Below are 21,948 nucleotides of genomic sequence, written 5' to 3' on the forward strand. Positions count from 1 at the left end.
GTGGCATCTCAAGGTGACTGACAAGGGCAAGGAAACAGAAACCTGGCAGTTGCCATGGTTACTGCCTAGCATTCACCAGCGCTGGCTCCAAGCACACGCCTGTGTTTTATCACCTGATGGGTTGTAGGAGGAAAGAAAGGGCTGGGACGGCTCCCAGCTTCCTCACCCGCAGGGTCAGTTGATACTGGGGAGTCTGAGGCATGACCCTCTTCTGCTGTCCCCACAGTCAGCACTAATGGGAGTTCAGATAATCTTAGCTGAGTGTTTGGGCACTGATCCCACCCTCCTTCCTTCGAGGGCAGTTAGGGTATCCCAGATCTGCACAGTGAACTCATCCCATTGGACACAGTTCCCAAACTGTGAGACAAGCAGCACGGTGAGAGCTCAGCCTGGACCATGATGGGGTAGAGGGAGGGCTTCGATACACATCACCCCCCAAATCCCACCACTGCTCAGCTGCCTCAGGAGGATCTGAGACCCCATCAGAGATCTGGACTCAGGTCTGTCTGCCAAGCTCCAAGCATGGCTCGGAGCTGGGATCTCATCCCAGGTCTCCATCAGCCCCAGCGTTACCCTTAAACCAAAAGTAAAAGCAGCTCAGCGTGGAACAAAGTCAAATGAAAGACGTGGCAGATGTTTCCTCTCTTCCAGCTCCCTGTTTGCTACATGGGGCATGATGCTGGCGGGTCCTTGCCCTCAATGCTGCCCATGTCACCCAGTGGCACAGGGTGACAGGCACCACGGTGGCAGGTGGCATTTGCCAGCTGCCCCCAGCCACTGCAGGGAAATCAGCATCTCCGCCGCACCAGGCAGGAATAGCCCCTTCGTTAGCTGCTGCCAGATGTTCCTCTGCAAAATAATTTGATGGAAAAACAGGGAAGGGAGTTTGAGTTTTGCCAGCAACATCTTGCTTTAATAAAAATCCAGGAAATCACAGTGGAGGAAGGGAAGACGTGCCCAGTTTATCCCTGTCCTGTGCAGAAACATTCTCCCTTCCAGGAGAGCCTGCGACACTGAGCTGCACAACTCACCCCGTGGGATGGCTGTAAGAAATCCCACTCCCAGGCTTCACAGCCCAGCCCCAAGGACTGTCCCAGCACACTGAGGAATCCAAGGGTGTTTGTGCAGGCACAGCATGAGCTGGGAATGCTCCATGGTCCTTGGCCGCACAGGGGTTTCAGACTGACCTGCGCCACATCTGACACCCGAGATTTATAGCCCAGCTGTGCAGCCAAGTCCCTTTGCAGCCTGCAAGAAGGAGCCAAAGACAACACAGTCCTTGTCTGAGCCACGGCAGCTTCCTCAGGGCCCTTGCTTCTGGCCCCACCAGCTCGGGGTGGCCCCATCTCAGTGTGGGTAGTGTGGGTGCCTCTGCTCTGGCCAGCACCCAGGAGTGATATGCATGCCCATGGGGACCCAGACCTCCAGCTTCCACCAGCCCCAAAACACCTCGAAGCACCCCAGGGAAAGCAGAAAGCCCTAAAATCAGGCTAAGGTGAGGAGGTCACCCACAGGCCTTGTCATTCATGGCAGCCTTCCTCCTCTGCAGAGGTGGCTGCTGGTGGGCTGCAGAGACAGGATGGGGAGAGGAGGAATGCTTAATGTAGGTGATTGGCTCCAGCCACAGGACCATGAGAATGCTCTACATCCTATTTCCCTTCCATATTCCCTTTCCTATCTCCTCCTGCATCCCCATTCCCTTGCCTACCACCATCCCATCCCCATCCTCATCTCTTCTCCATCCCCACGTCCTCCTCATCCCCTTCCCTATCTCCATCCCATCCCCATCACTCATCTCCACTATGGTTCAGGATTGCTCCCATGTCATTCCCACCATCAAGCAACAGCAAATAGAATCATCATAGAATCAGGTTGGAAGAGAGCTCCAAGATCACCCAGGCCAAGCTAGCACCCAGCCCTGGCCAAGCAACCAGACCATGGCACCAAGTGCCTCATCCAGCCTTTGCTTCAACACCTCCAAGGAAGGTGACTCCACCACCTCCCTGGGCAGCCCATTCCAATGCCAATCACTCTCTCTGACAACAATTTCCTCCTAACATCCAGCCTAGACCTCCCCCAGGGCAAGTTGAGACTCTGTCCCCTTCTTCTGTTGCTGCTTGCCTGACAGAAGAGAACAACCCCACCTGGCTACAACCTCCCTTCAGGGAGTTGTAGACAGCAATGAGCTCTGCCCTGAGCCTCCTCTTCTTCAGGCTGCACACCCCCAGCTCCCTCAGCCTCTCCTCACAGGGCTGTGCTCCAGGCCCCTCACCAGCTTTGTCTCCCTCCTTTGGACATGTTCAAGCCCCTCAACATCTCTCTTGAATTGAGGAACCCAGAACTGGACACAGCACTCAAGGTGTGGCCTGACCAGTGTTGAGTACAGGGGCAGAATAACCTCTCCTGTCCTACTGGCCACTTGGTGTCAAATAAGAACTGGGATGTCACTCTGGAGGAAGAGCAAGGCCAAGACACAGGCACCAAAAGGCATTGTGATTCCCAAGGTGAAAAAAAAAACCCAATCCCCTGAGAGATGAGGGAGAAGGAGAAGAAAAGGGAACTAGCAGGGGAAAAAAAAAGTTCAATCAGCTTTGTAAAGGGCACAATTTACAAAATCCATCACATATTTTACTAGGCTGGGATTTACGGATTAGCCTGTAATACTTAGGTGGCTTTTTGTAATAAAACCCTGAGCTGCAGCAGCCTTGGGAAAGAGAGAAGGTGGAAGAAGTCTCCTCTACATCCAGCCTTCATTTTCCCAGCCTTTCCTTCCTTTTTTTTTTTGTTCATCTAGCTCCTTAATCTGGGCTTTATCTGCCTATGGAGAAGGACTGAGCTCTTTATTGGATTTTTGTCAAGAATAAATCATTTAGTTTGGGATATTGTGGAAGCAGTGTCTGTGGTGTTACAGCAGAGCAGCAGGGATCGGGTCCTGCCTTGCAACCTGCTCAACAGCCTGCGGAAAATGCACCCCAGGGGTCGCTGCTGCAGGAGTGCCTGAGTAAGGTACAGGCATGGCAGGCATGGTGAAGGTATGGTGAGTATGGCACAGGGACAGAGGGCATGGTGTGGGTATGGTGAGTATGGCACAGGGACAGAAGGTATGGTGTAGGCATGATGTGCATGGCACAGGGACAAAGGGCATGGTGTGGGTATGGTGAGTAAGACACAGGCACAGTGGGCATGGTGAGTATGGCACAGGGACAGAGGGTACAGTGTGGGCATAATGTGTATGGCACAGGGACAGTGGGCATGGTGAGTATGGCACAGGGACAGAGGGCATGGTGTGGGTATGGTGAGTATGACACAGGCACAGTGGGCATGGTGAGTATGGCATAGGGACAAAGGGCATGGTGTGGGTATGGTGAGTATGGCACAGGCACAGTGGGCATGGTATATATGGCGCAGGGACAGAGAGCATGGTGCAGATATGGTGCAGACATGATGAGTGTGGCACACAGGGACAGCAGGTACAGTGCAGGCACAGTGAGTATAGTGCAGATATGGTGGGTATAACACATGCACAGTGGGCATGGTGTAGGTATAGTGCAGACACAATGAGTGTGGCACAGGGACAGTAGGTACAGTGCAGGTACAGTGAGTATAGTGCAGGTATGGTGGGTATGGCACAGGGACAGTGGGTATGGTGATGCTACAGTGAGTATGGTGCAGATACAGTGGTTATGGTACAGGAACAGTGTAGAGAAAGCAGGTACAGAGCAAACACAGCAGGTACGGTGCAGGTATGACAGATACAACACAGGGACTGTGGGTAGGGCATAGGCTCCATGGGTATGGCACAGGCTCAATGGGTACAGTACAGAACAGTGCAGATATAGCAGGCACAGTGCAGGTATGGCATGGGTATGGTGAGCACAGTGGGTCTGGTGCAAGTACAGCACAGGTATGGTGGGTATAGTGCAGCTACAGTGAGTACAGTGTGGAGTGGGTCTGGAGTAGGTGTGGCTTAGGCACAGCAGGTACTCACGATGGTCACTGTAGTGGTTTGAACCATTACAGGCACCTTCCCTGACCTTCCCTATGCCACCCCCAGCATGCTGCAGTCAGCTCCCAGTGCCCCAGATGGTCTGAAATCCACTCAAAGGCTGCTGCGCATGGGCAGGCTGCTGCCCTGGGGCACCAGCTGAGCTACATCTGCCTCCAGACCCTGCCAGTATCAGCCTTGCTCACCCATGGCTGTCCCACCCTGGCCCCATGGGCATCACTGGGACAAACCTAACTGATGGTGGGCAAAACCCACGAAGAGATGCCAGAGGGGAGGACACTGGCACAAGGTGACAGGGTGGGAATGTCCCTGCTGGGACGAGGCAGGGGGAAGGCGAGTGGAGGCCTGGTTCCCTTTCAGGCAGGATTATAAACCCCAGCACTCAATTTCTTCTTAATCGTCTTAGCCCAGACCTCATTAGGGCAGCTAACTTCAGGGGCTGGGAGCGTGCCCTGTCCTTTCTTCCTTGGGTTTAGCTTTGTGGGGATCAGGGTGCCTGTACCTCCTCCTCACCACAAAGCCACCATGATGCCCCTGCACCAGCCTGGCCCTGGCATCCACCCGCAGCGCTGCGGCAGGGTGGGTGGGCAGAGCCTTTGAAGAGCTGGAGATGAGTGGGTGTGAGCGAGAGCTAGTTATGAAGTCTCCTAATTAGCAAAATCCTTTGGGGAATGAAAATCCCTCAGCTGTCAGGTCTGTGTGGGAACATAAACAGGCTGAGCCAAGGACCTTGGGGACAGGGTGAGACCAGCTGCCAATGCTCCCATCCCCTTACTTACCTTCATTCCTGTCCCTGTCCCTATCCCTATCCCATCCAACCCCATCCCCACCCCTATCCCCATTCCCATCCACTCTAACCCATCTCTATCCTCATCCACATCCCCATTCCTATCCCATATACCATCCTCATCCCATCCTGTACCCATCCTCATCCCTTCCCTGCCTCCATCTCTATCTCCATCTCATCTCCATCTCAATCTCCACCTCATCCTCCATCTCCATCTCCGTCTGCGTCTCCATCATTTCCATCCCTGCACACCCAAGCATTGTGGACTCCACTGCCAGCACCAGTAGAGCCACCCTTGTCCCTGCCCCATCAGTGGTGGAGGCAGGAGTCCCCAGCCCCAGCCCTGCCTGCAGGCAGGAGTCCCAGCAGCTTACTGGCATTACATCAGGGAAAAGACAACGCTGCAGAACAGGGTCCCAGGGGCACCTCAGCCTGGGGGCACCTAGGCATGAGGATGAAGATATTCCCCATCCTTTCCAGGGTGACAAGAGCTTGCTTGAGGGTATGGAGGAGCCCTGGGGACTGTGGTGAGTTATTGCTGCAGGAAATCAAACAGCTAATAAACTGCCAGGCAAAAGCCAGGAAGGTTAAAACTTCATCCATAAAGGCAGGTGATGATTTATAAAGTGCCATCCAACTCCTCTTCCCTGCCATGGGGCTCCCATGGTATCAGCTCTCTAAGGAGGGGGACTCAGGGATGGTGCCTGCCTGTGCCAGAGCTTGCTAGGGCATGGGATTGCTTTCATGCCCTAGACTGGCAGTCCTGTGGGATGGAGGAGAGGACAGGTCTCATGCTGCAGCCACCATTCCAGCCTATTTCTCTAATCCCTACCCATCCCATCCACTATTCCACGCCATCCTGTCCTATCCTATTCCCTCCCATTCATCTCATCTTATCCTATCCTATCCTATCCTTTTTATCCCACCCCACCCTATCTCATCCCATGCCATCATCATTCTTATATCTCCCAGAGATGGAGAAGCACCTTGGGCAGCCCTGGGTATCAAATGGGAGCTGCAGCAGTCCAGAGTGGGGCCACTGTGGCTGATGGTGCCCACTCCTGCCAAGGAAATGCAGGCAGCCCTGGAGTTGGCAGTTTCACCTGCTTTGCTCCCACCATTTCTCCTCCTGCCATGCCAAGGCCAGCAGGGGGTCCCTGCCAGGCTTGCACCAACGCACAGCTACTGAGAGGGAGAAATCCAAGGGAGATGCAAGGCAGCAAGAGGAGCAGGAGAGCTCATAAGACACCAGCACCCCCCGACAGCCATGTATAAGGGGGGAGTGAGGGGATGGAGGAGTTTTCTCTCCAGTTAATTAATATGTATGGGGAGCACAGGCACGCTAGACACGGCAGCAGGGTGTGCCCCCCCCCCTTGGCTCCCAGGAACAATCCTTCTGGCAGGACTGACACATTTATTATTTCTCCCATAATTACCTTATTGTGAGGGTTTGTTAGGAAGCACCCTGGGAACCTCAGCCCCGCACAGGGCTCCCAGGTGGGAGCTGCCTTTGAAAGCCTGCCAGAGAGTTTTCTGCTCTGGAAAGTGGGTCAGGGTATGACCCCCCCAGGCCTCTGTGCTGCGGTGCTGAGCACGGTCTGGTGCTGGTCTCAGCTCAAAAGAGTGCTGCACATCAGCAGGTGGAGCAGCAGGGGTGGGCAGGGGCTGGAGATGCTGCTCCTGCCCACAGGCATTGGTGCAGGCATCTGCCTGCATGGGCAGCAGAGGGCATAGATGGTGGGTGGGGATATTCTGCCACCCTAGTATATGCCATGTTGTATAAGGATGAGGATGGGATGGGATGGGAATGGAAACAAGTGTGGAATGGGAAGAGATGGGGATAGAATCGAATGGGTGAGGATGGGGAAGGGAATGGGCATGAGATGAGGATAGAGATAGGTGTGGGATGGGATGGGGGATGAGATGGAATGGGATGAAAGTGAGGATTGGAAAGGGAATGGAGATGAGGATAGAGATAGGTGGGGGACAGAATGCAGATAGAGATAGGTGTGGGATGGGCATGGAGATGCAATGGGGCTGGAGACAGGATAGGATGGACATGGAGGTAGGATGTGGAGGGAGACAGGTGTGGGATGAGGATGGGCTGAAGATGTGGACAGAGAATGGAATGGCTATGAGGATGAGGAAGGGAAGGTGGATGAGGATGGGATGGGGACGGAGACAGTGTGGAATAGGACAGAGATGAAACTAGATGTGGGACAGGGATAGAGCGGGATGGGATGAGAATGGAGATGGGAATGGGGCTGAGGATGGGATGGGAATGGGGCTGAGCAACTGCAGTGCGAGCTGTGAAAGCGGATATTAAAGGCTTTATTACAGGGTGACGCTTGCTAATTACAGAGCTCTTTTCAGGGAGCCGGCAGTGGATGAGCTCGGGCGACAGCACCCAATTATTGCAGCTCAGCAGGGGGAAAAGGGAAAGAAAGGAAGAAAAGAAAGCGCAATTATCGGGCCCTAGTCTGTGGCACGGCACACGGCTGCAATTTCCAAGCAGGCTGCCTTCGCCCGGCCCCGCTCTCGCTCCCCTCACCACTGCCTGACAGCTCACATTTATTTTTAACGGGCAGTTGCCTGTCTCTGCCTCCTGTCCTTCATCCCTGACCTGCTGGGAGAGGCTCCTACTGATGCCAGGACAGATCCTGCATCCCACCAACGCTCAGCAACCAGCCCTGGGTGGGTACCGAAATGCCACCCAGCTGACCCCGCTGGCAGACTGTGATGCTTTGTCTTTCCTCCTCCCAACCCTGCATCTCACTCGCTTCCACCTTTCCCTCCCAGAGCTGCTCCCGGCTCCGAAATCGCAGCCTTGTATATTAAAAAAGGTCAGATTTCAGCTCTCGTGAAGTAGCAGGAGCCAGAGCAGCGTGAACGGCTCCAGCCGCTCGTTTCTTGGGGGACTGGGGTGGGGAGGGGAGTCCTGGTGCTGGGACCTGCTCCCCTCTGCTGCAGCGGGCAGGGGGTGGGTGCTGTCTCTCGTGCCGATTCCACGTCCCCACTTAGTAATTGACAATTAAGTTTAATTACACCTTCGAGAAATAATAGCCTGCGTGGTTTTAATGGGGCTGTCTGGTTGGGGCGGGCTCTCTCCTACGCCTTCTGCTCGCTAAAGTGGATCATGAGGTGACATTGATGGCATGGTGACACCGTTCGCTAGGCTGAGGTGCCAGGCGGTGCCAGCAGCACACACACACCCCAGCTGCCGTCTGTGCCAGCGTGGTGGTTTTTCCTGCGAGCCCAGAATCACCAGAGCCAGCCTCGGCGCCAGGGATGTTCTCCTCCACCACCGGCAGCAGTGAGACAGCCTGAGGCACACTCCAAGCCCTTCACCCAGGGGATGGGGCAGCATCCAAAGGAAGCAGTGCCACCGGCTTCGTTTGAGTCTCTGAGAATCAGTCAGGGTTGGAAGGCACCACAAGGAGCAGCCAGTTCCAACACCACTGCCATGGGCAGGGACAGGACACCCTATCCTAGATCAGGCTGACAACACCTGAAACACCTCCAGCCATGGGGCCTCAACCACCTCCCTGGGCAACCCATTCCAGCCTCTCACCACTCGCATGCTCAACAACTTCCTCCTCACCTCCAGCCTGACTCTCCCCACCTCCAGCTTTGCTCCATTCCCCCTAGTGCTGTCACTCCCTGATAACCTAAAAAGTCCCTCCCCAGCTTTTTTGTAGCCCTCTTCAGACACTGCAAGGTCGCAATAAAGTCACCTGGGAGCCTCCTCTTCTGCAGGCTGAACAGCCCCAACTCTTTCAGTCTGTCCTCACAGGAGAGGCCACAAGAAGGTCACCTGGGAGCCTCCCCTTCTCCAGACTGAACTCCAGCCTCGTGCTGGGGGATGCTGTCAGAGAGCTGACGATCCCCCAGAACAGCTTTAATTATTTATCTCTGCAGAAAAGACAGGGCACGAAGCCACCCTGCTGGCTTCTGCCGTTCCCAGCTCTGCTCTTTTTTTGCCTTTTTTTTTTTTTTTCCTTCTCTTTTCTTCTTAATTTTCTTTGAAACAATATCTCAGAGATCTGCCATTCGCTGCTGCCTGATTTATGAATCCTTCAGAAGCAATCACCGGCAGCTCTCAAGGTTCTCTCTGCAATTAGGGAGGTTTTTGAGAGCGAGCGAGCTGGCAGGTGCTCGGCGGGAGCCGAGGCGGCCGCGGGCTCGCAGATCCCAAGGCTGCATAGCTTGGGCTAACCGGGAGCTCGGCGTCTCCCTCAGCCCGGCAGCCTCCGCCTCCCCCGTCCCCCTGATTCACGTCCCTCTCTTTCTCTAATTAAAGATAATCACCTGCAATTACCTAATTAGTTATCTGATTTTTGCCCTCTGATCCCGCATGTTTCAGGCTCCCTTGGGATGCTGCTCGGTGCCTTCAGCACATGCAAGCTCCTGCATCCACAGCAAGGCATGGCAAGGGGTGATGAGCTGAGGGTCACACAGTACCCAGGTGTCCCCAGGCAGGGGTGAGGATGGGTGACCAACACCCCCCCTCCCCCAAGATCCCTTTGCACCCTACAAGCATCCAACACTAGTGCCAGTCCAGGGCAGATGTGCCATTGTGGAGCAGTACAAGCATCCACCACTAGCGCCAGCCCAGGGCAGATGTGCCATTGTGGAGCAGTACAAGCATCCAACACTAGTGCCAGTCCAGGGCAGATGTGCCATTGTGGAGCAGTACAAGCATCCAACGCTAGTGCCAGTCCAGGGCAGATGTGCCATTGTGGAGCAGTACAAGCATCCAACACTAGTGCCAGTCCAGGGCAGATGTGCCATTGTGGAGCAGTACAAGCATCCAACGCTAGTGCCAGTCCAGGGCAGATGTGCCATTGTGGAGCAGTACAAGCATCCAACGCTAGTGCCAGTCCAGGGCAGATGTGCCATTGTGGAGCAGTACAAGCATCCAACGCTAGTGCCAGCCCAGGGCAGATGTGCCATTGTGGAGCAGTACAAGCATCCAACACTAGTGTCAGCCCAGGGCAGATGTGCCATTGTGGGGCAGTACAAGCATCCAACACTAGTGCCAGCCCAGGGCAGATGTGCCATTGTGGGGCAGTACAAGCATCCAACACTAGTGCCAGTCCAGGGCAGATGTGCCATTGTGGAGCAGTACAAGCATCCACCACTAGCGCCAGCCCAGGGCAGATGTGCCATTGTGGAGCAGTACAAGCATCCAACACTAGTGTCAGCCCAGGGCAGATGTGCCATTGTGGGGCAGTACAAGCATCCAACACTAGTGCCAGTACAGGGCAGATGTGCCATTGTGGAGCAGTACAAGCATCCACCACTAGCGCCAGCCCAGGGCAGATGTGCCATTGTGGAGCAGTACAAGCATCCAACACTAGTGCCAGTCCAGGGCAGGTGTGCCATTGTGGAGCAGTACATTGTGGGGACACAGCTGCTCAGCCCCAGACACCCTCCAATGGGACACAGGGGGATGTGCCAGGGCTGAACTGGAGCTGTGGGTGCACCATGGATCAGCAGAAAGGAAGGACTCTTTGCTGGGGCCCAGAGTGATGCCCAAAGGATGAAGGGAGAGCCTGGTCACAAGCAGGTGGGAAGGACAGAAGGAGCCCAGGAAGGCAGCGGGGACACACAGACACTCCAGAGTGAAAGGGCTCACCCTTAGGGTCCTCAGAGCCACTGTGCAAGAGGTGACATTGCTGAGGTGTCCTCAGCATGCAAGTATTCCTGCTGGAGAGAGCTGCTACCCAGGCAGGGACAGTGGCACTTGGCATGGCATCATGGCCCTGCTCCAAGGGATGGGCACAGCAATGGCAGGGCCACTGCCACCAACCGGGAACAGGGACAACCCAGGCTGTTGGACACATCATGCAACCACAGAAGAGAAATTAGGCCAAAGCAGGACCCATCTCTCTCTCTCTCTCTCCCTCCGAGTGATCATCACCCTCATTAAAAAACAACTAATTATTATTCTGGCTCATTAGCAATTATAAACCTCCATCTCCGGTACTTCATTAAAAAAAATGACAACTTAGCACTTAATTATGTTCCCCAGCAGCCCAGGGTTAACCCTCCCCACCCTGCCACCCACCAGTGCCCACCAGCACCTGTACCGGTGCCACAACCCTCACCAGGACCTGTGCTAGTACCAGTACCCAAACCAGCATCTGCACCAGTGTCAGCACCCACACCAGTGTTAGCACCCACACCAGTGTCAGCACCCACACCAGAGTTAGCACCCACACCAGAGTTAGCACCCACACCAGTGTCAGCATCCACACCAGAGTTAGCACCCACACCAGAGTTAGCACCCACACCAGTGTCAGCACCCACACCAGAGTTAGCACCCACACCAGTGTCAGCACCCACACCAGTGCCAGTACCTGCACCAGCACCCACACCAGTGTCAGCACCCACACCAGAGTTAGCACCCATACCAGTGCCAGTACCTGCACCAGCACTCGTGTCAGTGCCCACCAGTGTCAGCAGCACCAGTATCAGCATCCACACCAGCGCCAGCATCTCTGCCAGTTCCAGCACCTCTGTCAGTGCCAGCATCCACACCAGTGCCAGTACCTGCACCAGCACCCACACCAGTGTCAGCACCCACACCAGTGTTAGTACCCACACCAGTGCCAGTACCTGCACCAGCACTCACTTCAGTGCCCACCAGCGTCAGCAGCACTGGTATCAGCACCCACACCAGTGCCAGCACCCATACCAGTGCCAGTACTTGCACCAGCACTCACATCAATGCCTACCACTGTCAGCAGCACTGATATCAGCATCCACACCAGAGCCAGCACCCAGACTAGTGCCAGTGCCAATATCCACACCAGAGCCAGCACCCAGACTAGTGCCAGAGCCAATATCCACACCAGAGCCAGCACCTACAATAGTACCAGTGATTGAACAATTGTGAGCACCAGTGTCAGCCAGTTTCTCGGACAAGGGACTTCAGGCACCCAGATGAGGGACATTGAGCCTGGGCACCTCCCGAAATGCCCACCCTGTGGCATCTGGGCTGCCCTGGGCTTTCTGAGCCTCCTCCCACAGCACAAGGCTGTGCTCAGCCTGAGCAGATGGGAACTGGGGTGAGGCAAGAAACCAGCCCATGCGCCAAGAACCCACCAGGGAAAACAACCCATGCCCGGAGGTCAAAGCTGGCACTGGCCATGTGTCCCCGAGGAAAGACAGCTCTGTGTCACCCCCTCCACAGCCAGCGGCGTCACAGGTCCTGGGGCAGAGGTTTCACAACATCACCAAATTGGTTTGGTTAGAAAAGGCCTTGAAGATCATGAAGTCCAACCGTGGCCACTAAACCATGTCCTGAAGTGCCATGTCCACACAGTGCTTGAACGCCTCCAGGCACAGTGACTCCACCACCCCCCTGGGCAGCCACTTACAGGAAAGAAATTTCTCCTAGTTGCCAAACTAATTTTCCCTCCCCCTAATATCCCATATGTCCTGGGCAGCAAAACTGAGGTTTGGTGCAAAAGCAAAAGCAGAACAACTTCAGGGTGGGCAGCTGCTGACATCCCTGGCACAGAGAGCCCACAGCAAGCACCTTCCCGCTACCCGACGGATAATTGGGCACTAAATCCCTCTGGAGGAGAAACGGTGGGGGAAAAAATTACAGCTGTGGAACTAGCTCTCCAAAATTATATCACCTTCTCTGACAGGATAATTGCTCCTTTTCCCCGAGATTTAATACGGATCTCACATCCTTAAACACTTGTGTGTTATTTTAAGGGCTCCCAGTGTTTTTCCCTCCTCTCCCAGCTGGCTCAGGGTCTGGTGGCAGAAGCGGTGGCACATTTTAGGCTGGAAGATGGTGACGCTGGCACCGTACGTTGGTCCTGGAGAGGGTGGTAGAGGGAAGCACCTGGCTGCAGTACCCGGAGGAGCAGCAGGGAGTGGGGGGGTGACCCTGGTCTGCGTGTCACCGGTGTCTGCGAGGCTCCCGGCGCTGTGGCACCGGCGCCGTGCCGTGTTCTCCGTGCACTCTCTAATGGCTACATCAATATTATCTCGCCTAAGGGCTGCCCTCTGACAGTTGTATTAATGACAGGGAGCAGAGCCCGCGCAGCGCCAGGGAACGACGTGCACAGAGCCCAGGGGCTGGCGCGGGCTGGGGGCTCACTTAGAGCAGGCAGAACCCACTCTAGTGAAGACCAGAGGGTTATTTGGGGGGGTCAAAGCCCTGAGCTGGAACTCTAGGGACTTGGGGATTTTCAGCCCCACTGCTACTGCGAGTCAGAAATCTCTGCCTGAGATGGATCCCAATATTTTGAGCTCCCCGGGATCTGTGCCAGAGCCAAGTACCCACTCCCAAATGTTTGCACCCGAGAAGCTTTCCCCCAAACCGGTTTTCGTGCAGGCTTTGATCCTACAGACCCATCACAGCGAGTGATAAATCAACCTGCAGACACCAGAGCCCAGCCAAGACTCCCCCACGCACGGCCAAGCTCCATCCATCACCACCTGACCCCACTGTCCCCACTGCCGCCTGCCACCTGCGTGCCCTGCTCGGGGATGGTGGCCCTTGCACCTTGCCAGCCCCCAGGGATGCTCTGCCACGGGGATGGGGGAGACTCCCAGCAGCACCAGCACTCCCAGTTCATTAGCTTTCCCATGCATGAGCCCCACGCCAGCAGCGAGAGCTGTAACCCACAAACCCGCGCGGTTGCCCCAGCATCGATTTGGCAGCAGCTGGCAGCCGGCACACAGGAGCAGCTGGGGAGCGTGCCACTGGGGGGGTTCCAGCAATCACCACCATCCTGCTGCCCCACACCTGCCTCATGATGCCACCAGCCCACTACCAGGCTTGGGGTGGGTGATGGGACCCCCCCCCGCCTCACCATCACCATGTCATCCCCCCTGCATCCTCCTCTCCCTCACTTCCCCCACACAATGAGCCCACGGCAGCTCTCCAGGGCAAGGAGAAGTGTTCCCTGCTATTGCATGTATTGCTTTGAAAATAAACCACCATTAAAGCATTTTGGGATTGCAGTCAAGTGAGATCGAGTTGTTTAGGAGCCAGGGAGCATGAAAAGATGGCTCAGCACGAGGCTTTCTGTCGTGCAAGCCCCATTCAGGAGCACTAATCCACTGTGTTTGGGAGCTGCTGCCCGATGACGACGCCTCCACACCATTCCCCAGTGCCTCCAGACTGTGGTCACAGCGTGGGGCCTGACACCCTCTGGCAAAGGCTGGCTTTGCCAAGCTGCACCGAGCCACAGCGTGGCACCAACCATGCCCACGGTGTGGGGGCTTGCCAGCCCCATCCTTGGGAGCTGGCTGGGGCAGAGCTGTGAGTCTGTAAATATATTATTTATTATTTCTATTACCCTTCTCCATTATTCATTGTTTAATTCGCTGCTATTCTATTATTAACTCTCCCAAGTGCTTTGGCAATGCTCTGACATGAAAGAGGCACCACAATACTGAGCTCCTGTGCTGCTTGTGCTGGGGTGGAGGCAAGTGTAGGACCAGTGGCCTCTGTCACCACCCCATCCATGCCCCATTGGTAGCCATGAGGCTGGCTGGGTCTGCCCATTGAGCCCACAGCTGGAGTCCTCTGCCTGTGTGGCACAATAAAAACTGGGGCAACCTGTTTCCTAAAGCTTTTGTGGGCAGGATTTGATCCTGCAGAGGTCTTGGGTTCTTTTTTTTTTGCTGAATTAAAGTACTGGCTGGTATGTAGTGCTGCTGCTGCTGCCTTTGTTCCATGGGGACTTGGTCCTGGACCCTTCCTTTTGGGTGCTTTGGGAGGTTTTGCTCCCTTTGAGGTCAGTGGAGCTGATCATGGCCAAACTCCTTCCCCTCCTTTCCTCTGTGAGAGCTGAAAAGCAAAGGCACAGCCGTAAGTCTCCTTAAAAGTCAGGATCTGGCAGGAAAATGGACCAAATTCAGCTGTGTGGGCTTCTGTTGGGTCCTGGGCTGTCAGCCCCAGGAGGCATTGTGGAAGAGTGGCTGTCACCAGTGGTCTCCACCTGTTGGCTCCTGGGCTGCCAGCCCCAGGCAGCATCGTTGGATAAGAGTTGTCTCCTCACTGTCCCAGCAAGCTTGGCAGTGTTGGGCTAACAGTTGAACTTGGTGATCTTAGAAGTTTGTTTTGATCTTAGAGGTCTCTTCCAACCAAAACAATTCAATGATTCCACAATTCTATGTTTAAGCTACCTGAGGGCAGTCAGAGGGATCTGTGACTTGTACATCCTTGATCCTCTAAATTCCTGCCTGGATCATAGAATCATCGAAGCACAGAATTGTTTCAGCTGGAAAAGTCTTCTAAGATCAAGTCCAACCAATAGCCTGAGACCACCACGGCCACTAAACCATGTCCCAAAGTGCCACAGCCTCATGTTTCTTGAGCACCTCCAGAGATGGTGACTTCACCACCTCCCTGGGCAGCCCATTCCAATGCCCGAGCACTCTTTCAATACATAATGGTTTTCCTGCAGCAGAGACCTCACTGAAGAGTCTAAGCCACCGTAGGAACTCCAAAACACACCATCCCCTCTCATTCTTTGCTGGAGGTCACTTTTGCTGATGGGTTTTTGCATGGCCAAACAGTTCCAGCGTGCTCTGCTGCTGCTCAGGAGCTTATCTGGGAGCCGATGGAGCAAGCTGGGCTGCTCAGCATAGAGCTGTGGTGTAATAGATGGGGCACCCACGGAAACAAACACTTACAAATGGCTCTGGCATTTACCTAAATGTCAGCCTGGCTGCTCAGCAAGCAGACGGGTCCCTGGCTCTGCTGAGCTGGCAGAGATGCTGAACGGAGTTTTGGAGTGGTGGGAGGTGCTGCTCAGACCCTCCCCGAGGTTGCAGGGACCCCTCACCTGTCTCAGAGACCTCAATTCCTCCTTCCCATCGGAGCAGTTCTCTTGTGGCAGCACAACCCTCTTGGCAGCCTGTGTCCTTTAGGCAGTGCACTGTGGAAGCTGGGGAAGGCAAACCACACAGATCCATCCCAAATCTCCTCGTCTGTCGTGTTCATTCCTCTTCCCTGTCCTGCCTGGTGAGGGGATTGCAAATTAGCTGGCCTGGATTGAGAGTCCTCATTTATTCTGATTTAGGCAAATGTGACACTTTCAGTCATTTAGGGGACAGATGATGGCTGTGTTTCTCTGTGGGGTGTCCAGGTGTCACCCCAAGCAGCAGCCTCCTCTTGTCCAGGCACAACGGGCACGGATGGAGGGGCTGGGTGACAACAAGAGGTGCTCAGCCAGCCATGCAGACAGAGCCCTTTCCAAACCGACTCCATTCAGGGCTGCGTCCTGCCCTGGTGCCACTGCAGGAGTAAGCTCCTGGGGCAGGGGACTGGGGACCACATCAGCTGCAGCATTACAGCACAGGGCAGCCTACCTTCTGGGCTCCCAGGGATAGGAGCCTCTTCATCCCACCTCTCTTCCCTCCCTCCCTCCCAGCCAGCCAGAGACCTTCTCAAAGCCTCAGCTCCAGACCCTGTCTGCACCACACACTCCTGACAACTCGCCCCGGATTGACCCCCGGGGCAGCTGCTCACACGCAGCTCCGGCCGCCGCAGCAGCTCCCCGCATCGCCGCTGACAGCCTCATCAATCTTCCGACGTCTCAACTCGGCGTTGACTTTACTTTGGGTGCAGAGCGTGGCCCTGCCAATAAATCTCACCTCCCGCTGCCTTTATGGATGTGCCGGAGCTACAAGCAGGTTCCCGCTCCAGGCCGGGCTGTGGCCGCCCTCTGAAGGGAAATTTGGGATGCTGGGAGAGCAGCGAGCATCCCCCACGCAGCGATGGGGATGAGCATCTCCCACCGCTGCCCGCTGGCCCCGGGAGGAATGTCTGCTTTAAATTGCTCTGGTTAAATTATGCATTAGCTTTTTAAAGAGCCGTTTAAGCTTGGAGCAAGATGGTGGAGTTTTTTAAACAGTGGCTGTTGTCCACCTCAGGCTGTTAAATTTCATCTCAGGCTGATCAGATGGGTCATCGTTTCTCCTATTGTTGAGATGGAAGAAGCAGCTCCCGTCCTGGCACACAGGCACTGACTGCAGTGCCCAGGGGCACAGGCTCTCCATCTCCGGTGCCTTCAGCTCTCCTCAGCTTGCTCCAGCACCAGCTTTTTTGGGGTGATTACAGGATCACAGGATGTCAGGGGTTGGAAGGCACACAAAGAGATCATAGAATCATAGAATCAACCAGGTTGGAAGAGACTTCCATGCTTATCCAGTCCAACCTAGCACCCAGACCTGTCCAATCAACCAGACCATGGCACTAAGTGCCTCATCCAGGCTTTGCTTGAACACCTCCAGGCACGGTGACTCCACCACCTCCCTGGGCAGCCCATTCCAATGCCAATCACTCTCTCTGGGAAGAACTTCCTCCTAACACCCACCCTCAGGTCACAGAGGAACACATCCAGACAGACCTTGAAAGTCTCCAGAGATTTTCCACATGAAGCTGTGTGATACTTTCAATGATGGTGTGAGATTGAGACCCTCAACTTCTGCCAGATCCTGCCCACTGCCTGTGTTTACACCAGTGGTTAGGGAAAAGGGATGCTCATTACATTGACGATGATCATCAGGCTCTGCAGCTGGTGCAGAGCCAGAATCTGGCACAAAAAACCTCTCCAGGCCTCCCTAGAGGTGATGGGGAAGGGAAAACATCATCCCCCAACCCTAGGGAGCATCCCCCAACCCTAGGGAGCAGAACTCAGCGCATCAGGGATGCTCACTGGCGCCGCAGCAGGGGCTCTGCTCCTCCTAGCGTCAAAAAGCACCACCCAAAATACTCTCCCCAGCCCTGTGCCCTCCTCCAGCACCGAGGAGCCGGGATGGTGAGAGGAGACATTTTAATTCCAGTCAATTAGAAATAAAGCAGTTCCGACAGTGGGGCAATAAAGGAACACTTTAATTTTAGAGCTAATTAAATATCAACAATTGGAACTCAGCAACAGACAGTTAACCTGGAGTAACCCATTATTTATAAGGAATATAATGCATTGACTGGGGGATGAAGTGAGTTGTAGTCATTTTAATATCAGCTGTCACAGTCTAACTGTTCTCTTTTGTCTCACTCCAGCACAATCATCTCGCCAGCTTCCTCCGGGACCATTACCACTTCTCTGCTCGACAGAAGATTAATTAAGCCCAGGTCCCAGCAGAGGATGGGCACGCGTGCTCCTGTCCCCGCCCGGTGAGCTGGGCTGACACCAGGGTGCAGCCCGGGCTTCGGGGCTGCGCTGGCCCAGCTGAGCAAGGCAATGCTTCAGCCCCAGGGTTCGAGGGTAATTGCAACCCGATCGCTGTCTGACAACGCCAAAGCTGGGAATTATTCATGAGCAGAGCCTGAGGCTCTAGTGGCTATTCCGTGGGCTGTGGTGGCTCCGGGGCTGGCCAGAGCCATGGTTTCCATTGGATCCAGATGGGAACAACAACACACCCTCAGCAATCCAAAATCCACAGCAAAGTCCTCTGCTCCCTGTGCTGCCACCCACACCCAACCTCTTGCACAGGGGAGCAGTGAAAGCTGGAGGCACCTCAAACTTGCCAGCCCTGGCAGAGGCTTTGGAGGCTCTCCTGTGACTCCTCCTGCACTGATCCAGGGCTCTGCATCCTATCTAAGGCAAGAGGTGGGCGTGAGGCTATGCTCAGCCCCAAAGTAGCTGCTCAAGGGGGATGAGTCTGCTCCCTGCAGCCCCGAAAGCCTCCTTTGCTGCAGCCCAGTCACATCCATCACAGGGCTCTGGCAACCTCCTGGCCTGCTGCAGGGAGGTTCATTTAATATGTGCAAAAGCACTATTTAATTTAGAGCATTTGTTAGATTTTTAATAGCTTCAGTGGCAGGGACGAGCAGCAGGGACCAAAGAGTGACTCCAGCCATCACCGGCAGCAGCTGCTGGTGCCTGGGCTGCTGGAGGTCCCCAGCCAGCCCTGAGGGGACACAGAGCTGATGTGACACCATAAAGCCTCTGCAGTTTCAGTCCCTGAAGACCTTCTTCTAGCCACATAATTTGCAGTGCAATAAGCCCCCCTTGGCAGAGGCTGTGACTCCACTGCTGCAGGCCACTGGGCTCCGTGACGGTGTCACTCCCACAGCAGCACCCATGGGATTAAAGGAAATCTCCTGTGCTCCCTAAATTTTCATTTTCCACTGCAAAAGTTCCCTGAAACTCATTTCAGCCTCACCAGGACACAATCCCACTGCTCACACTCAGGCAGTGACACCATGTCACTCCTGTGCCACTGCAACGCTACCCCTGTGCCACTCACCCCCCCAGCCACATACCAACCCCCTCCAACCTGCACAGGGATGAGACCTCTCCTGTGCCAGTGGCTGCCTCACTGGCTTATGCCCACATCCTTCCATCCACTCACCTTGTGAAGCATTGTCATGGTCCAGGTAGAGTCACCCCCAGCCCCCAGCACATCAGAGATGCCCCACACCACAAAATCCTATCACTCCTACATTCAATAAGAGCTGCTGCCAGCCAGAGCTACACTAACAGGATTACTCCTGTATTAAAGCAGTAGGTTGACTTTCCTCTTTAGTTATTGACACTACCAGACTGACTCCAGCCTCACTGTGTCCCTGAGTGTGCCATGAGGCTGCAAACAGGATCCCAGAACACCCCAAGCTGGAAGGGGTCTATAAGGACTGCATCTGGATCGAGGCAATGCCAAGCACAAAGCCAGGCTGGGCAGTGAGTGGCTGAAGAGCAGCCCTGAGGAGAGGGACTTGGAGGTGCTGGCACTTGCAGCCCAGAAAGCCAACCAGAGCCTGGACTTCATAAGAAGTGTGGCCAGCAGGGCAAGGGAGGTGATTCTCCCCCTCTACTCCACTCTGCTGAGACCCCATCTGGAGTACTGCATCCAGTTGTGGAGCTCTATTACAGGAGGGATGTGGAGATGCTGGAGTGTGCTCAGAGAAGGGCCACAAGGATGCTCAGAGGGCTGCAGCAGCTCTGCTGTGAGCACAGACTGAAAGAGTTGGGGCTGTGCAGTCTGGAGAAGAGGAGGCTCCCAGGTGACCTTCTGGTGGCCTTCCAGGATCTGAAGTAGGCTACAGAAAAGCTGGGGAGGAACTTTTTAGGGAGTGACAGGACTGGGGGGATGGAGCAAAGCTGGAGAAGGGTAGGTTCAGACTGGAGGTTAGGAGGAAGTTGTTGAGCATGAGAGTGGTGAGAGGCTGGACTGGGTTGCCCAGGGAGGTGGTTGAGGTCCCATGGCTGGAGGTGTTTCAGGCCAGGCTGGATGAGGCTGTGGCCAGGCTGCACTAGGGTAGGGTGTCCCTGGCCATGGCAGAGGGGTTGGAACTAGATGATCCTTGTGGTCTCTTCCAACCCTGACTGATTCTATGATTCTAAGTCCAAGTCAGCTGTTGAGAATCTACCCAGCTTGGTCACCATGACCTTGAGAACAGGAGCTACAGGGAAAGGAGAGACCATCAAGGCCAAGTTCAGCTGTCAAAGATCTGCCCAGGATAGTCAGCATCACCCTGGGAACACAAGCCATGGGGAGAGGGGAGGGAAAGGGGAACTGGGGGGGACACAGGAGCAGGAAGACAAGGAGCATCTCGTCATAAAGCCAGGATACTTCCCTCAACACTGAGACAAATGTTTTGACTGCCAATGGCTGGGCTTTTGTTAGAGGTTGGATATATTGACTTTAAAAGAAAAATGCCATTGTGTGATAAAAAGTCAGGAAATGTCAAAATTAAACACTTCCAGAGAGAAAAGTCTCACCAGCAAAAGGCAGGTGGCAGATCTCCCCTTACCAAGGCTGCCACTGTCACGGCAGCCCTGAGCAGCATCACTGCTGGCAGCAGTTTGGCACCCAGAGATTCTGCACCTAGTGATTTGGGTGACTCAGGACCCAGTGATTTGGGTCCACGGGGAGGGGGAGGGCAGGGGGAAGACAAACACTCCCCTGACCACCTCCTCATCCACAGCGTTTCCATGGGAGCTCGGCACAATCCTAATTACCGGGGGGGGGGGGGGGGGGGGGGGGGGAAATCACAGCCCTTTTCCACCTGCCAAAGCAGGAGAGGGGCTGCTCAGAGTGGGGAGCTGGGTGGGATTTCATTAGTGTTATTATTGTTATTATTTAATTCTCAAGGTCATGGGATTTACAGCCTGAGCTTACTTATTATCAGACCCAGCCAAATAAAAATGATAGATTCCCATGCCTGCTCTACAGCAGCTCTCAGTGGCTATTATGGTTGCTAAAAACGTTTGCTGTTCACCAAAAAAAAAAAAAAAAATAGAAGGGAGAGGAAAGAAAGAAAGAAAGAAGAGAGAGGAAAAAAAATAAGAGAGCAAAAGGCAAAATGCAATAGGAGCCAGGGAAATGATGGATTGCGGGAGATAATCCATCTTGTCAGCCCAGGACTACATAACCTTGATGTCAGTGGGTATTTTTCTCTGCCTGAGCTCTCTGGCTAGCTGGGACAGAGCTATGATGTGCCAGAGACAGTAGGTATGGCCGAGGGATAGCTCCCACCACACCTCTGGTGGGAAACTGATGGGATTTAGAGGTTTCCCCCTCATTCCTATGTCCCAGGTAGGGAGTGGGATGTGAATGCCCAGCCCGGGTTTCCCAGAGGGATGTGGAGGAGGTCTGGGGCTGCAGGCAAGATCACAGAATCATAGACTCATAGAATCAGTCAGGGATAGAAGGGACCACAAGGATCATCCAGTTCCAACCCCCCTGCCAAGGGCAGGGACACCCTACCCTAGATCAGGCTGGCCACAGCCTCATCCAGCCTGGCCTTAAACACCAGATGGGGCAGGGAGGTGGGAGGCAACAAGAGACCATCCCCAGCCATGTCCCAGCTCGTCACTGCCTCTGCCTTTTCCTTCTCTCCCACCTCTTTTTGTCATCTGCCGGTTCCCCCTCCCCTGCCTGCTCCCCCGCCGCCGCCACGCTCCCTTCCTGCCGTCTCTGCCATTTTTATCGAACGCTGGCCGTGAAAATTGGTGTGAAATAAAAAAAGGCAGCTCTGCCCACAGATGAAATCAATTGATTTGGCAGGTCGCCCGTGGACACCTCCAAGCAGCACTTCCAATTTGCAGGACGGACGCCGGCTCGGCTCAGTTCCTTCCCTTTCTTCTCCTCCGTCTCTCCCAACCCTGCTTCTCCACGCCGAGTTTGGCTTTTTTTTGTGTGTTTTCTTTCCTTTCTTTCTTCTGTC

General features: G+C 54.7%; 1 protein-coding gene across 2 annotated transcripts in view; it reads left to right on the top strand.

Annotated features, from left to right (window-relative positions):
• The window catches only part of RPL38 (ribosomal protein L38), a 187,550-nt gene that overhangs the window by 131,771 nt on the left and 33,831 nt on the right, over nucleotides 1-21,948 (top strand). Inside the window, exon 1 of one of the 2 annotated variants that reach the window (XM_064150684.1) lies at nucleotides 13,454-13,463. The exons of the other annotated variant lie outside the window; for it this stretch is intronic. The gene's annotated coding sequence lies outside the window, so the exon portion shown is untranslated. Of the gene's footprint in view, nucleotides 1-13,453; nucleotides 13,464-21,948 lie in introns of those variants that run through there. 2 annotated transcript variants of the gene reach the window in all.

The sequence above is a fragment of the Pogoniulus pusillus genome, chromosome 11 (genome assembly GCF_015220805.1).
Source record: "Pogoniulus pusillus isolate bPogPus1 chromosome 11, bPogPus1.pri, whole genome shotgun sequence".
Lineage (NCBI taxonomy): Eukaryota > Metazoa > Chordata > Aves > Piciformes > Lybiidae > Pogoniulus > Pogoniulus pusillus.